General features: G+C 38.7%; 1 non-coding gene across 1 annotated transcript; it reads right to left on the bottom strand.

Annotated features, from left to right (window-relative positions):
- Nucleotides 1-503: 503 nt before the first annotated feature.
- On the bottom strand, nt 504-610 carry LOC128289801 (small nucleolar RNA R71). Its single transcript, XR_008279445.1, has one exon. It is a non-coding gene; the product is annotated as a small nucleolar RNA R71 (small nucleolar RNA).
- Nucleotides 611-16825: the final 16215 nt, after the last annotated feature.

Raw genomic sequence — 16825 nt, 5'->3', positions numbered from 1 at the left:
AAAGAGATATATGGCGTAGCTTAAGATACACAGAGAACGAGCAAGAAGACAATACTTAACCCCCAACCGAAGAGATGGCTGAAAACCAAGGCAATCAGCTACCTCCTGCAATTGCGGTTAATCAAAATCCTGCTCCACGTACTATGTATGACTATGCTAAACCTTCTCTAACAGGAACTGAATCTAGAATAGTTAGACCGGCTGTAGCTGCAAATACTTTTGAACTGAAACCTAACACAATTTAAATGATACAGCAGTTTGTTCAGTTTGATGGTTTGTAGGATGAAGATCCCAACGCTCACTTAGCAAACTCTTTGGAATTTTGCGATACATTTAAAATCAATGGCATTTTTGATGATGTTATTCGTCTTCAGTTATTTCCATTTTCACTGAGAAACAAAGCTAAACAATGGTTGAACTCGTTACCACGAGGTTCAATTACTACTTGGGAACAAATGATCGAATTTTTTTTACTAAAATACTTTCTGTCGGCTAAAATGGCTAAATTACGTAATGATATCTCTTCTTTTGTGCAGATGGATTTAGAAACACTTTACGATGCATGGGAGAGATACAAGGACTTACTGAGAAGGTGCCCTCACCATGGGTTACCACTTTGCTTGCAAGTACAAACATGCCCTCACCATGGGTTACCACTTTGGCTGTAAGTACAAACATTCTACAATGGTTTGAATCTCTCGACTCGGCAAATGGTTGACGCAGCTGCTGGCGGAACCATCAACAACAAAACACCTAAAGAGGCTTATGAATTCATTGAAGAAATGCCACTGAATAACTATTAGTGGCAAGTCATGAGGACTAAGCCAACAAAAACAACTGGCGTTTATAACGTCGAGTCAGTTACTATGCTGTCAAATCAGGTAGAACTTCTCAATAAAAAGATTGATGGTTTACTTGGTTCTATGCAAGTACATCCAGTAATGAGGTGTTACTCAAGTGGAGGAGGTGTGCATACAGAATATCAATCCTTCAATCCCACAACCGAAGAGGAACAAGTCAACTATATGGGTAACAATAACTTTAGATCTCAAAATAACCCATATAGTAATACTTATAATACAGGTTGGAGGAACGATCCAAATTTTTCATGGGGCAGTCTAGGAAATCAAAGACCACAACATCCTCTGGGTTTTCAATAGCCACACTATCAACAAGAGAAGAAACTGAACCTTGAGGAGATGCTCTCAAAATTCATATCAGTGTCAGAAACCCTTTTCCAAAATACCAAGACAACACTTAAAAATCAACAAGCATCGATCTAAGGACTCGAAACTCAGATAAGCCAGCTTTCCAAACTAATCTCGGAAAGACCACCAGGAAATTTACTTAGTAATACCAAATCAAGAGAGCATGTCAAAGCAGTTATACTAAGGAGTGGGAAAGTGTTAGCGGTATCTAAAAAGAAGTTAGCACAAGAAGCCGTGCAAAGCGAAAGGAGGGAAGAAAAACACGAAAATAGTGACAAACCAGTGCCGGAGGAATATACATCACCGGTTCCATATCCAGCAAAATTAAAAAAGGATCGCATTGATGCACAATTCGGTAAGTTTCTTGAACTTTTTAAGAAATTACATATCAACTTACCTTTTGTTGAAGCCATCTCGCAGATGCCTACATACGAAAAATTTTTGAAGGAGCTTCTAACAAATAAAAGGAAGTTCGAGGACTTATCTACAGTAGAACACAACGAGGAGTGCTCCGCCATACTTTAAAATAAGCTGCCAACCAAACTAAAAGATCCAGGAAGTTTTACCATCCCTTACTTAATTGGTAATCTGAATATTGAAAAAGCACTAGCTGATTTAGGCACTAGTATTAATTTGATGCCATATAAAATGTTCAAACAACTTGGTCTTGGGGAACCTAAACCTACTAGATGAGTATTCAATTAGCTGATAGATCTGTTAAATATCCTAGGGGTATTATAGAAGACGTACTCGTAAAAGTAGAGAAATTTATATTTCCTGTTGATTTTGTTGTGCTTGACATGGATGAAGATGTGGAAGTACCCTCAATTTTAGGGCGCCCATTCCTAGCCACTGCTAGAGCTGTGATTGACGTGGGTGACGATAAATTGGTACTTAGAGTAGGTGACGAGGAGATGATCTTTGAAATTTACGATGCTATGAGATTCTTTAGGGAACAAGATGATTCATGCTATTTCATTGACTCTATTGATCATATTACTTAAGACTCTTTTTAGGAAATTGTACAAGAGAAGATGACAGAATCGTATCTAGCTCAAGACGAGGAGATAGGTGAGGAACCTAATGACCATCCATCAAGACAAGTAGAATATGAGGGTATTAAGATAAACGATGAACTTAAGCAAAAACCCTCTATTAAGGAGCCTCCTAAACTGGAACTTAAATAATTACCAAACCATTTAGAATACGCATTCCTTGGAAATAATTCTACATTGCCAGTTATTATTGCTTCTAATTTGCAACCCAAGGAGAAAGAGGAATTAATCCAAGTATTAAAAGAACATAAGAAGGCCATAGCATGGAAAATTTCTGACATTAAAGGAATCAGTCCTTCTTTTTGCACCCACAAAATTTTGATGGCAGATGAATACAAACCGTGTGTGCAAACTCAAAGACGTCTGAACCCTAACATGAAGGAAGTTGTAAAAGCCGAGGTAATTAAACTTCTAGATGCTGGAATTATTTATCCTATTTTTGATAGTTCTTGGGTAAGTCCAGTGCAGGTTGTCCCTAAGAAAGGAGGCATGACAGTTGTGACCAACGAGAAGAATGAATTAATCCCAACAAGAACAGTTATAGGGTGGAGTGTTTACATAGACTACAGGAAACTGAATGACGCCACAAGAAAAGATCACTTCCCCTTGCCATTCATTGACCAAATGTTAGAAAGATTATCCGGACGTATGTATTACTACTTCCTAGACGGACTCTCTGGTTACTTCCAAATCCCAATAGCTCCTGAAGATCAAGAAAAGATGACATTCACATGCCCATATGGTACGTTCACTTATCGTAGAATGCCTTTTGGATTATGTAATGTCCCTGCCACTTTTCAGCGCTGTATGATAGCCATATTCAACGACCTCGTGGAAGATATCATGGAAGTCTTCATGGATGATTTTTCGGTATTCGGTAACTCTTTCCATCTCTGCCTTAAAAATATAAAACGAGTTTTAATAAGATGTGAGGAAACAAACCTTGTGCTTAACTGGGAGAAATGTTACTTCATGGTTCAAGAAGGTATTGTACTAGGGCATAAAATTTCTAGTAAAGGGATTGAGGTGGATAAATCTAAAATAGAAGATTTATTAAGGATTTTTCTAAAATAGTTAAGCCTTTGACTAAATTGCTAGAAAAAGATATGTCTTTTAACTTCGTTCAGGAATGTTTAGAAGCATTTAATACTTTAAAGGATAAATTAATTAATGTTCCAATCATAATTGCACCTGATTGGAACTTGCCATTTGAATTAATGTGTGATGCGAGTGATTTTGCAATAGGTGCAGTATTGGGACAGCGAAGAGACAAGAATTTTCAACCTATCTATTACGCCAGCAAAACCTTAACGGCTGCACAAGAAAACTATACTACTACGGAAAAAGAGTTGCTAGCTGTGGTTTTTGCATTTGATAAATTTTGATCATATCTCATATTGTCTAAAGTTGTTGTTTACACTGACCATTCCACTCTTCGCTACCTTTTAACTAAAACCGATGCAAAACCTCGATTCATTCGATGGATTCTCCTATTGCAGGAATTCGACTTGGAAATTCAGGACAAGAAAGGAGCTGAAAATCTCATGGCTGATCATCTGTCCAGGCTCGAGAAATCCAATACTAGAGAACGAGATAACATGGAAATAAATGATTCGTTCCCTGAAGAACAATTGTTCACTATATCTAACTCCGAGATACCTTGGTTTGCAAACATCGCGGATTTTTTAGCTGCTAACATTATCCCAAAAGGGTTAACACACCAGCAAAAGAAGCGATTCTTTAATGATGTGAAAAACTACTTTTGGGACGATCCATTTCTGTTTCGCAGAAGTGCAGATCAAGTCATCAGAAGATACGTTACAGGATCAGAAATATCAAAAATACTGGAACACTGCCACTCAGGGCCAACCGGAGACACTATAGTGGAACTAAGACTGCACACAAAATGTAACACCCCGAACCCGAGACCGTTGCCGGTGTCGGACACAAGGGGTTAACAAGCCAAAACCACTTATAGCACCGACCAACTTGACATTCCCAGGCAAGCTGGAAAACTGCGTCACTGTTGCCTTAAAAAGCATATCTCGAGTTACAGAACTCGGAAACTGATTCCGTAAATTTTCCCTGAATTTAGACTCATATATCCATTCCTGGAATTTTTTTTCTAGAATTTTTGGTCGGGCCAATTGGTACAGTTTATTAGTTAAAGTCACCCATGTTACAGGGGTCGACTACACTGACCTTCGTGCGTTACAACTTGAATATCTCTCTGTACAGGGTTTCAATACTGATGTCGTTTATTTCTAATGAAACTAGACTGAAAAAGGAATCTGTACATATAAGGCATGACTTCTAATTCATTCTGGATAATTTATGGTAAATTTTCAAAGTTGCGACAGGGGACCCAGAAACCGTTCTGGCCCTGTCTCACGAGAACTTTAATATCTCTCAGTATACTGTTCATATGATCATTTCGTTACTTTCATATGAAAATAGACTCGTCAAGGTTCGATCACATAATTTATTCACTATTTAACACCATTCCTACAAATTTTGGTGATTTTTCACATCCACGTCACTGCAGCTGGCAGCCTCTGTTTTAAGGTAGGCTTTACCTATATTGTAGTTCCCATGGACCAACTATAGTCTAGTCATACTTAGGTCCACATATGATCATATTTAGCCATTCCAATGGCTGATCATGTGACCAACACTCTCATTCCAAACCATAATCACATCATGAAACCAAATATAATTACAAACCACATATGGTCAAATTCCATACTCCACTTTTACGAACCATTTTCGCATGGCCGCACACATATACATCACAAAGTACTTAAAACAACCGAGGGTGGTCCTATACATGCCATATCCAAAACTCAACTAAAGGAGTACCAAAAAGGGCTTTGATAGTGTGGTTGACTTCAACTTCTATGATCCCGAATCCGATCGCTAACGAGCAAAATCTATAAACAGAGAAACAAAGAAACGGAGTAAGCAATTTATGCTTAGTAAGTTTCGAGCCATAATATACACACAACCAAAGCATAGCATTCAAGTAGCTAAACAATAATTAATATGCACAATTTCTCAAAGACATGCTTACTTCACAATCCCAACTCTTATATTCATACACAAATAACGGCCTAGTTAATGCCGATAGCTCATTTATCATTAGAGCGAATATTCATACGCACTTACTCATAGTGTGCTAAGCACACACAAAACATACCTTGTTGTTGGGAATTTCACAAGTGCATTAACTGAAAATTTTCCAGCAAGTTCAAAGTTCTCGAATCACATACCTTCGGAGTTTATCCGGATATAGCTACTGCTCAAACGCCCGGGACATAGCCCGTTATGGTAACCCGCATAAAGGCCTTCGGACTTAACTCGATATCACAATTTGCACAATTGCCTTGGGCTTAGCCCGGATATCACTCGAACATTCATACACATCTTTGTTTCAATTTCATAACACAACTTTTATGCACAATTCACTTAGCAAAAATATCATTTCGCTCAATGGCCACATACAAAGGCACAATTTCGATTTCTTATTACTTCATTCAATCGAATCAAAATCTAAGTTTCGATACTCAAAACTTACCTCGGACGTGGTCGAACGATTTAACGGCTATTCGACGACTTTTTCCTTCCCTTATCGGATTTAGCTCCCTTTGCTCTTGAGCTTAATTTAACAAATAAATTGGTTTTATCATTTGAGCATCGAAGAGGAATTCAAGATACCTAGCCAATATATATGCTCATTAGGCATCAAAGTCGCATATGTACGAAATCACTAATCGAACTCAACACATTAGTTAATATTCCTCTTAGCGAATTTTCTAAGCCAAGAATAGGCATCAATATGCTTGCCTCTAACCGAATGCATGCACACCAATTTCCCTCATGTGGCCGAATATGCATGTCCATGTTGAGGCCAATTATGCACTTAATACCACACAAAAACAGCTTGCATTTTACTAACTAACGATTACATATTGTAGCTCAATACACATCTCTCATGTACTTCATAACCAAACATCATCACAAGCAAATATATACCTTGAAATAGTATATATGTCATGCCAATACATCATGTGCAAACATGTATACACATATAGGTGCAAGGTCAATCTCAAGGGTTCATACCCATCCAAACACAAATTTTACCAATCAAGTAACAAGCATAAATCATGCTCATGAATGCACCATGGCCGAATACATCACAACCATACTCTTTCAACTTCGGTCATGGTTAAACAAAGAATTCAATGTCCTACTCAAGAATACTAAAAGAAATTTCAAGAGTAGTCAATCCATCATTACATGCATCATCAACAAGCTTCACATTTAGCATGCAATGGCTTTAACATAATATCAACCTTGGCCAAATACCATTTTTCATGGCATAGCAAGGATTTGAACCATGGCTAACATGCACATCAAGTTAGCAACCAAAACAAGCATGAATCTCATGACACAACCTCAACATACCTTAATCTTGATGCAAGTATAGCCAAATCTCCTTCTAGATCTCTTCTAAACTAAAAATGGAGCAAAATTTCCTTCCTTCTTAGAATTTTCAGCCCAAAGAAAATGAGAATGGATGAACCAAATTTTTTCTTTTCCTTTCTCTCAACTCACGGCCAAGGGGGAAGCATGGATGAGACCATTTTTTTCTTTCTTTGCCCATGCTCTTTATTTTATTATTTCACCCTAATGCACCAACAAAACATGTTTCATGACATGTTTTGCCCATCCACTCTTGCCATGGCCGGCCACTTCATGTTGGGGAAATTGACATGCAAATCCTTATTTTTGCATGCATGTTCAACTAGTCATCACACCTTTCCCCATCATACTTTCAAAGTTTACTACTAGGTCCTTTCTAATGAAATTCACATTTATAACTCTAAATCGAAACATCAAAATGTCACACATGAATTAACACATATTATAGGCATCAAAATAAATTATAAATTATTTTTATGCCTCGGTTTTGTGGTCCCGAAACCACCTCCCGACTAGGGTCAATTTTGGCTGTCACAACTCTCCCCACTTAAGAAATTTTCGTCCCAAAATCTTACCCGTAAATAGGGTTGGGTATCGCTCTTTCATAGAGTTCTCGGTTTCCCAAGTAGCTTCTTCTATCCCGTGTTTGAGCCATAACACTTTCACTAGCGGAACCCGCTTGTTTATAACTCTTTCACTTCACGTGATAGGATACGAATCGGTTCTTCCTCATAACTCATATTGGTTTGAATTTCAACCTCGATGGACTAATCACGTGCGATGGATCGATCTATAGCGTCGAAGCATCGAAACATGAAAGACATCATGAATCTTTTCGAGTTCAGGGGGCAAAATCAAATGATATGCCACTGGACCGACTCGCTCGGATATCTCATATGGCCCAATGAACCTCGGGCTCAACTTGCCCTTACGGCCGAATCTGAGTATCTTTTTCCAAGGCGAAACCTTGAGAAACACTTTATCTCCCACCTGATACTCGATGTCTTTTCGTTTCGCACCAGCGTCGACTTCTCGACGATCGGAGGCTATCTTCGACTTTCACGGATTACTTTCACTTTCTGCTCAGATCTCTAATTAAATCCACCCGAAAATTTTGCTTTCACCGAGCTCAGTCCAAAACAATGGTGTACGGCATTTACGACCGTACAAAGCCTCGTAGGGTGCCATCTTAATACTTGATTGAAAACTATTGTTGTAAGCGAATTCAATCAAAGGCAAATATTGTTCCCATGAACCACTGAACTCGAGGATGCAACATCTTAACATATCCTCAAGTATCTGAATTATCCGCTCGGATTGACCATCGGTTTGGGGGTGAAAAGCGGTGCTGAAATGTAACTTGGTACCCAAAGCTTCTTGCAACTTCTTCCAAAATCGCGAGGTAAATCTCGGATCTCTATCCGATACGATGGAAATAGGCACCCCGTGTAATCTCACAATCTGAGAAACGTACAATTCGGCTAGTTTGTCCATTGAAAATCCGACGTCTGGGGATAAAGTGAGCCAACTTAGTCAATCTATCTACCACGACCCAAATCGCATCCTTCTTACTTGCTGACATAGGCAGTCCGGATACAAAGTCTATTGTGACTCGATCCCATTTCCACTCGGGTATCGTGGTCGGTCAAGTAATCTCAAGGCACTTGATGTTCCGCTTTCACTTGTTGACATATTAAACATCTCAAAACAAAGTCGGAGATGTCTCGTTTCATACCATGTCACCAAAACCGACGTTTCAAATCGTTGTACATCTTCGTACTCCCTGGGTGGATTGCTATTCGGCTACAATGGGCTTCGTTCAGAATTAATAAGTTCCAAATTCTTTGGAACACACAGACGACTTTTGAATCTCAAACAATCGTCATCATTGATTTGAAATTCCGAGTCCTTGTTCGGAACACACTCAGCCCGTTTTGCAACCAACTCATCGTCGACTTTCTCGAGCTTCACGAATTTGGCGTATCAATAATGGTTTGGCTTTCAATTCAGCTACTAACACATTGTCGTAGAATGCACAAGTGTACATTCATCACTCGTAAGCGAATAATGATTTACGACTTAAGGCATCTGCAACCACATTCGCCTTTCCGGGTGATAGTCAATGACCACTCATAATCCTTTAACAACTCGAGCCAACGTCTTTGTCGCAGATTTAAGTCTCTTTGAGTCATCAAATATTTGAGACTTTGTGATCCGGATACATGGCACTTCTCACCAAATAAGTAATGTCGCCATATCTTTAAGGCGAATACGATGGCGACCAATTCGAGATCATGGGTCGGATAATTTTTCTCGTGTGGCTTTAATTGCCTCGACGATAGGCCACAACTCGACCTTCTTGCATCAATACGCAACCTAACCCGAGTAGGGATGCGTCACTATAAATAACAAACTCTTTGACCGATTCGGTTGCACTAGAATTGGGGCTTCATCAAATAAGTTTTCATTGATCGAAACTTTTTTTTGACATTTCTCCGTCCATTCAACTTAACATCCTTTTGGAGTAGCTTCATCATTGGCGTGGCTATCGTCGAGAAACCTCTTACAAATCGTCGGTAATAACCTAAGCAAGCCCCAAAAGCTCGAACCTCGGTAATATTTCTGAGGCTTCCAGTTAAGTATGGCTGAAATTTTGTTCGGTCGACTCGAATACCGATGCAGATATCACATGCCCCAAGAAGCTAACCTCTCTTAACCGTAACTCACACTTCTTGAACTTAGCATATAATTGTTTATTCAGTAAAATTTGCAAGACTAACCTCGGTGTTCAAGATGTTCGGTCTCATTTCTTGAATAGACCAAGATGTCATCAATGAACACGACTACGAACCGATCCAAATATGGTCTCAAGATCCGATTCATTAAATCCATAAATACCGCAGAGCATTAGTAAGCCCAAACGGCATCACTAGGAACTCGTAGTGACCATATCTCGCTCAAGGCAATCTTGGGTACGTCTCAATCTTGAATTCAAGAATCGATAATAGCCCGATCTCAAATCTATTTTCGAGAACACTAAAGCTCCCTTCAGTTGATCGAACAAATCGTCGATACGCGGTAACGGATATTTGTTCTTTATCGTCGCTTTATTAAGCTAACGATAGTCGATGCACAGCCTCATGGTTCCATCCTTCTTCTTCACAAACAACACTGGTGCACCCCAAGGTCAAAAATTCGGGTGAGCAAAACCTTTATCCACCAATTCTTGCAACTGAGCTTTCAAGTCCTTTAATTCCGTTGGTGCCATACGATACGGAGCTATCGAAATTGGGGTGGTACCAAGTACCAATTCGATGCCAAACTCTATTTCCCGAATAGGTGGTAATCCCGGCAATTCTTCAGGGAAAACATCCGGGTATTCACAAACCACTAGCATTGCCCATATTTCTAGGTGGCCTACCTCGAGTTGTGGTAGCACCCGGGTTCCCACTTTGATTTACGTTTTGTTCAGATAAACTCGGGCAATCCTTAATGAAATGATCGATTGATCCGCACTTGTAACAGGAGCGGTCACGGAGTCTACAACTCCCAGAATGCCATTTGCCACAATATTGGCACTCCTCGCATCTCGACGATCATTGCCAACACTGGCGATCGAAGTGACTCGCGTGCCCATAGGGGTCGATCGCGGTCTCGTCTAGAAAAGCCGAAGTGTCTCTAGACCGGCCTAAGCCATCTCTAAATTTCTTTGATGATGTGGGAAGGGCTTCCCAAGACCTCTTACTGAAACTCCCTTGCTCCCACTTTAGCTTTTCTTTTCTCCATATCGAGCTCCTCGGCTTTGCGCTTTCGCTCGACAAGAGCCACAAACTCTGATTTCCAAAATGCCAACATACGACTTTATATCATCATTCATCCATCTTCAAAGCGTTTACACATCACACTTCAAGAAATGCATTCGCTGCGTCTGGCTAAGCCTCACAAATTTTCGTTCAGAGTGTGAACCGACATGGAACCTTGTTTAAGTTCAAGAAATTCCTTCCGCTTTTGATCCATAAATCTCGACCGATATACTTCTTTGAACTTGGTTAGAAAGAACTCCCAAGTTACGTGCTCCCTAGGCACAATGAAGTCGAGTACTCCACCAATAGTAGGCGGAATCGCGTAGCAAGGAGATAGTACACTTTAAGCATTCATCGGTGTACATGATAGCTCATCGAGCACCGGATAGTGTTGTCCAACCAAAATTCAGCTTGCTCGGCATCGCCGCTATCCGTAGCTTTAAATTCAGTAGCCCCATGTTTTCAATTCGTCGATTGGGGCTTACTTGACCTTATTTGGTCGATTCTCGGAGGTATTGTAGGTGCGGGGTTGCATTAGTCGGGAATGGAGGTTGTGGAACAGCCGTGTTAGTTCGAATGCATTGGTTGAACCAATCATTCATCACGCTATAGAAGGCTTGCTTAGCCTCATCATTCGGATTGCTAGCAATAGGTTGAGAGTCCGTCGGCGCTGTCCCTTGCACGGGAGCAGGCGCCACACTCTCCACATCATCAGCTATTGCTCGGTTGGGATCGGGATCCATGGCTATAAACAAACACAAATTTCAAAATGTCAGAAATCACCACACTATCAATTATCACTTAATGGCATGTATAGCTAGACCCCAAACATATCACGGTAGTCCTAGGATCGACTAAACCGTAGCTCGATACCAATAAAATTGTAACACCCGAACCCGAGACCGTTGTCGATTGTCGGACACGAGGGGTTAACAAGCCAAAACCACTTATAGCACCGACCAACTTGACATTCCCAGGCAAGCTGGAAAACTGCGTCATTGTTGCCTTAAAAAGCATATCTCGAGTTACAGAACTCGGAAACTGATTCCGTAAATTTTCCCTGAATTTAGACTCATATATCCATCCTTGGATTTTTTTTCTAGAATTTTTGCTCGGGCCAATTGGTACAGTTTATTAGTTAAAGTCACCCAAGTTACAGGGGTCGACTACACTGACCTTCGCGCGTTACAACTTGAATATCTCTCTGTACAGGGTTTCAATACTGATGCCGTTTCTTTCTAATGAAACTACACTGAAAGAAGAATCTGGAAATATAAGGCATGACTTCTAATTCATTCTGGATAATTTATGGTAAATTTTCAAAGTCGCGACAGGGGACCCAGAAACCGTTCTGGCCCTGTCTCACGAGAACTTTAATATCTCTCAGTATACTGTTCATATGATCGTTTCGTTACTTTCATATGAAAATAGACTCGTCAAGGTTCGATCAAATAATTTATTCACTATTTAACACCATTTCTACAAATTTTGGTGATTTTTCACATCCACGTCACTGCAGCTGGCAGCCTCTGTTTTTAAGGTAGGCTTTACCTATATTGTAGTTCCCATGGACCAACTATAGTCTAGTCATACTTAGGTCCACATATGATCATATTTAGCCATTCCAATGGCTGATCATGTGACCAACACTCTCATTCCAAACCATAATCACATCATGAAACCAAATATAATTACAAACCACATATGGTCAAATTCCATACTCCACTTTTACGAACCATTTTCGCATGGCCGCACACATATACATCACAAAGTACTTAAAACAACCGAGGGTGGTCCTATACATGCCATATCCAAAACTCAACTAAAGGAGTACCAAAAGGGCTTTGATAGTGTGGTTGACTTCAACTTCTATGATCCCGAATCCGATCGCTAACGAGCAAAATCTATAAACAGAGAAACAAAGAAACGGAGTAAGCAATTTATGCTTAGTAAGTTTGAGCCATAATATACACACAACCAAAGCATAGCATTCAAGTAGCTAAACAATAATTCATATGCACAATTTCTCAAAGACATGCTTACTTCACAATCCCAACTCTTATATTCATACACAAATAACGGCCTAGTTAATGCCGATAGCTCATTTATCATTAGAGCGAATATTCATACGCACTTACTCATAGTGTGCGAAGCACACACAAAACATACCTTGTTGTTGGGAATTTCACAAGTGCATTAACTGAAAATTTTCCAGCAAGTTCAAAGTTCTCGAATCACATACCTTGGAGTTTATCCGGATATAGCTACTGCTCAAACGCCTTGGGACATAGCCCGTTATGGTAACCCGTACAAAGGCCTTCGGGACTTAACCTGGATATCACAATTTGCACAATTGCCTTCGGGCTTAGCCCGGATATCACTCAAACATTCATACACATCTTTGTTTCAATTTCATAACACAACTTTTATGCACAATTCACTTAGCAAAAATATCATTTCGGCTCAATGGCCACATACAAAGGCACAATTTCGATTGCTTATTACTTCATTCAATCGAATCAAAATCTAAGTTTCGATAGTCGAAAACTTACCTCGGACGTGTCGAACGATTTCGACGGCTATTCGACGACTTTTTCCTTCCCCTTATTGGATTTAGCTCCCCTTTGCTCTTGAGCTTAATTTAACAAATAAATTGGTTTTATCATTTGAGCATCGAAAGAGGAATTCAAGATACCTAGCCAATATATATGCTCATTAGGCATCAAAGTCGCATATGTACGAAATCACGAATCGAACTCAACACATTAGTTAATATTCCTCTTAGCGAATTTTCTAAGCCAAGAATAGGCATCAATATGCTTGCCTCTAACCGAATGCATGCACACCAATTTCCCTCATGTGGCGAATATGCATGTCCATATTGAGGCCAATTATGCACTTAATACCACACAAAAACAGCATGCATTTTACTAACTAACGATTACATATTGTAGCTCAATACACATCTCTCATGTACTTCATAACCAAACATCATCACAAGCAAATATATACCTTGAAATAGTATATATGTCATGCCAATACATCATGTGCAAACATGTATACACATATAGGTGCAAGGTCAATCTCAAGGGGTTCATACCCATCCAAACACAAATTTTACCAATCAAGTAACAAGCATAAATCATGCTCATGAATGCACCATGGCCGAATACATCACAACCATACTCTTTCAACTTCGGTCATGGTTAAACAAAGAATTCAATGTCCTACTCAAGAATACTAAAAGAAATTTCAAGAGTAGTCAATCCATCATTACATGCATCATCAACAAGCTTCACATTTAGCATGCAATGGCTTTAACACAATATCAACCTTGGCCAAATACCATTTTTCATGGCATAGCAAGGATTTGAACCATGGCTAACATGCACATCAAGTTAGCAACCAAAACAAGCATGAATCTCATGACACAACCTCAACATACCTTAATCTTGATGCAAGTATAGCCAAATCTCTAGATCTCTTCTAAACTAAAAATGGAGCAAAATTTCCTTCCTTATTAGAATTTTCAGCCCAAAGAAAATGAGAATGGATGAACCAAATTTTTTCTTTTCCTTTCTCTCAACTCACGGCCAAGGGGGAAGCATGGATGAGACCATTTTTTTTCTTTCTTTGCCCATGCTCTTTATTTTATTATTTCACCCTAATGCACCAACAAAACATGTTTCATGACATGTTTTGCCCATCCTCTTGCCATGGCCGGCCACTTCATGTTGGGGAAATTGACATGCAAATCCTTATTTTTGCATGCATGTTCAACTAGTCATCACACCTTTCCCCATCATACTTTCAAAGTTTACTACTAGGTCCTTTCTAATGAAATTCACATTTATAACTCTAAATCGAAACATCAAAATGTCACACATGAATTAACACATATTATAGGCATCAAAATAAATTATAAATTATTTTTATGCCTCGGTTTTGTGGTCCCGAAACCACCTCCCGACTAGGGTCAATTTTGGGCTGTCACACAAAATACTTGAATTAGGTTTTTATTAGCCTTCGTTATTCAAAGACGCTATCAGGTATGTTACTTTATGTGACAAATGCCAACGGACAAGTAACATATCTAAGTGTGATGAAATGCCTCAAAACTACATGCTTTCTTGTGAAATATTTAACGTTTGAGGTATCGATTTCATAGGCCCATTCCCCAGTACATTTAGAAATAAATACATCTTAGTAGGAGTTGACTACATGTCCAAATGGTTAGAAGCCCAAGCTCTACCTACTAATGATGCTAGAGTGGTAGTACGTTTCCTTAAAAAACTCTTTTCGAGATTCGGAACACCTAGAGCAATTCTCAGTGATAGGGGCACTCATTTTTGTAATACCCAATTTGAAAAAACCCTTAAGAAATACGGAGTTCATCATAGAACAGCCACCCCATACCATCCTCAAACTAGTGGACAAGTTGAAGTAGCAAACTGAGAACTCAAACGGATCCTTGAAAAAGCAGTAGAATCAAACAGAAAAGTCTGGGCAACAAAAGTAGACGATGCCTTATGGGCTTACAGAACTGCTTTTAAGACTCCTATAGGGACATCACCTTACAGACTTGTTTATGGAAAAATTTTTCATCTACCATTTGAATTAGAGCATAAAACTTTTTGGGGTATTAAATTTCTAAACCTTGATCCCGAACTTGCAGGAAAAAACAGGTTGATGCAGCTGAACGGGCTAGATGACTGGCGAGCCAATGCATATGAAAATTCACGCCTATACAAGGAAGCAACAAAGTGGTGCCATGACGTTCGTTTAAAGTAACAGAAACAATTTGAAGTTGGAGATCTCGTCTTACTATACATGTAATATCCCGAATTAGGGTCTAACCGGAATAGTGGTTTTGTGACCACAAATACGAGATAGAAATAATTATTTTATGATTATTTTGAGGTCTATGATATTATTTCATGATTGTGTGTAAATTTCGTGAAAAATTCTATGCATAAAGTGCTTAATTTGAAGTTAGGGACTAAATTGAATAAGTTGCAAAACTTGCATTCTAGAAGTTTCTAGTATGAAATTGCTTTGAAATATTAATTAGGAGGTCTTAAATAGCAATTTGACCAATTTCAAAGTTTATGGACAAATATTGGACATGAATGGAATTTTTGGAAAGTTTAGTAGTAAGGGCATTTTGGTCATTTAGGGGTAAAATGATTAAAATACAAAATTAAAAGCCAATTTTGCTCATCTTCTTCACCATGGACGTGTATACCAAGGGAGAATCCATGGCTAGGGTTTCCAAGCTTCTAAGCTCGATTGTAAGTCCGTTCTAGCCTCGTTTTTAATGATTTTTACGTTTTTGGAGTCTTGGTAACTTGATTTAGCTTATGCTAGCAATAATTCAACCTAGGGTTCATATTTGGAAAAATACCCATAGTTTAAACTTGTGTATTTTGGTGTTTTATGATAGAATATGAGATTTTAAATTATGTTAGACAACTTGTGCTACTCGGTTTTAAGTGAAAACGAGCAAAAGGGCTTAATCAGTAAAAATACCTAATAGTCATAAGTACATGTTAGAGTGAGAATTTGATATTGCCATAGAAGGGAAAAATGATTATCATGTGATAAAACATAAGAAAATAGGATGAAGTTTAATTTTCGAACCTTGGGGAAAAAGTGCAAATATGCAAAAGTTTAGGGGTCAGAATGAAAATTTTTAAAAATATGATTTTTGGACCCGTATGAATAGTGTGACTAATTATTAGGCTAAATGTGATATTATAAATGAAGGAAATCTAGATTCGGGCTTAAATCAGGAAAATACAAGGTTGTGGACTAAAATGGTAAATTGTTGTTTTTGGATCGAGGTAAGTTCGTATGATAATAATAATGTAATGTTATGTTTGAATTATATTTCTTACTATTATTGCATATATTTTATGATAATAATAATTCAACGGCATGGTCATTGGAATTTCAGACAGGAGAAATTGATTCAGTAGTGCACAAGGGTCGAGTAGTCATACCTCAAACAGGGAGACTTTAACTAATAAACTGTACTAAATGGCCTGACCAAAAATTCTAGAAAAAAATTAGTAAGTAGAAATATGAGTCTAGTTTAGAAATATGAGTCTAGTTTCATAGAAAATTTACGGAATTGGATTTCGAGTTTTGTAACTTGAGATATGATTTTTTTTAACACCGGACTCGTAAAACACACATCTGAATATGTGTAATTGTACAATTATAGTGTTTTATCTTGAAAAGTATGGTAGTAATTGCTTATTATTTTCATATGAAC

This window comes from Gossypium arboreum, chromosome 2, assembly GCF_025698485.1.
Source record: "Gossypium arboreum isolate Shixiya-1 chromosome 2, ASM2569848v2, whole genome shotgun sequence".
Classification (NCBI taxonomy): Eukaryota; Viridiplantae; Streptophyta; class Magnoliopsida; order Malvales; family Malvaceae; genus Gossypium; species Gossypium arboreum.
This window is presented reverse-complemented; position numbering and strand designations above follow the sequence as displayed.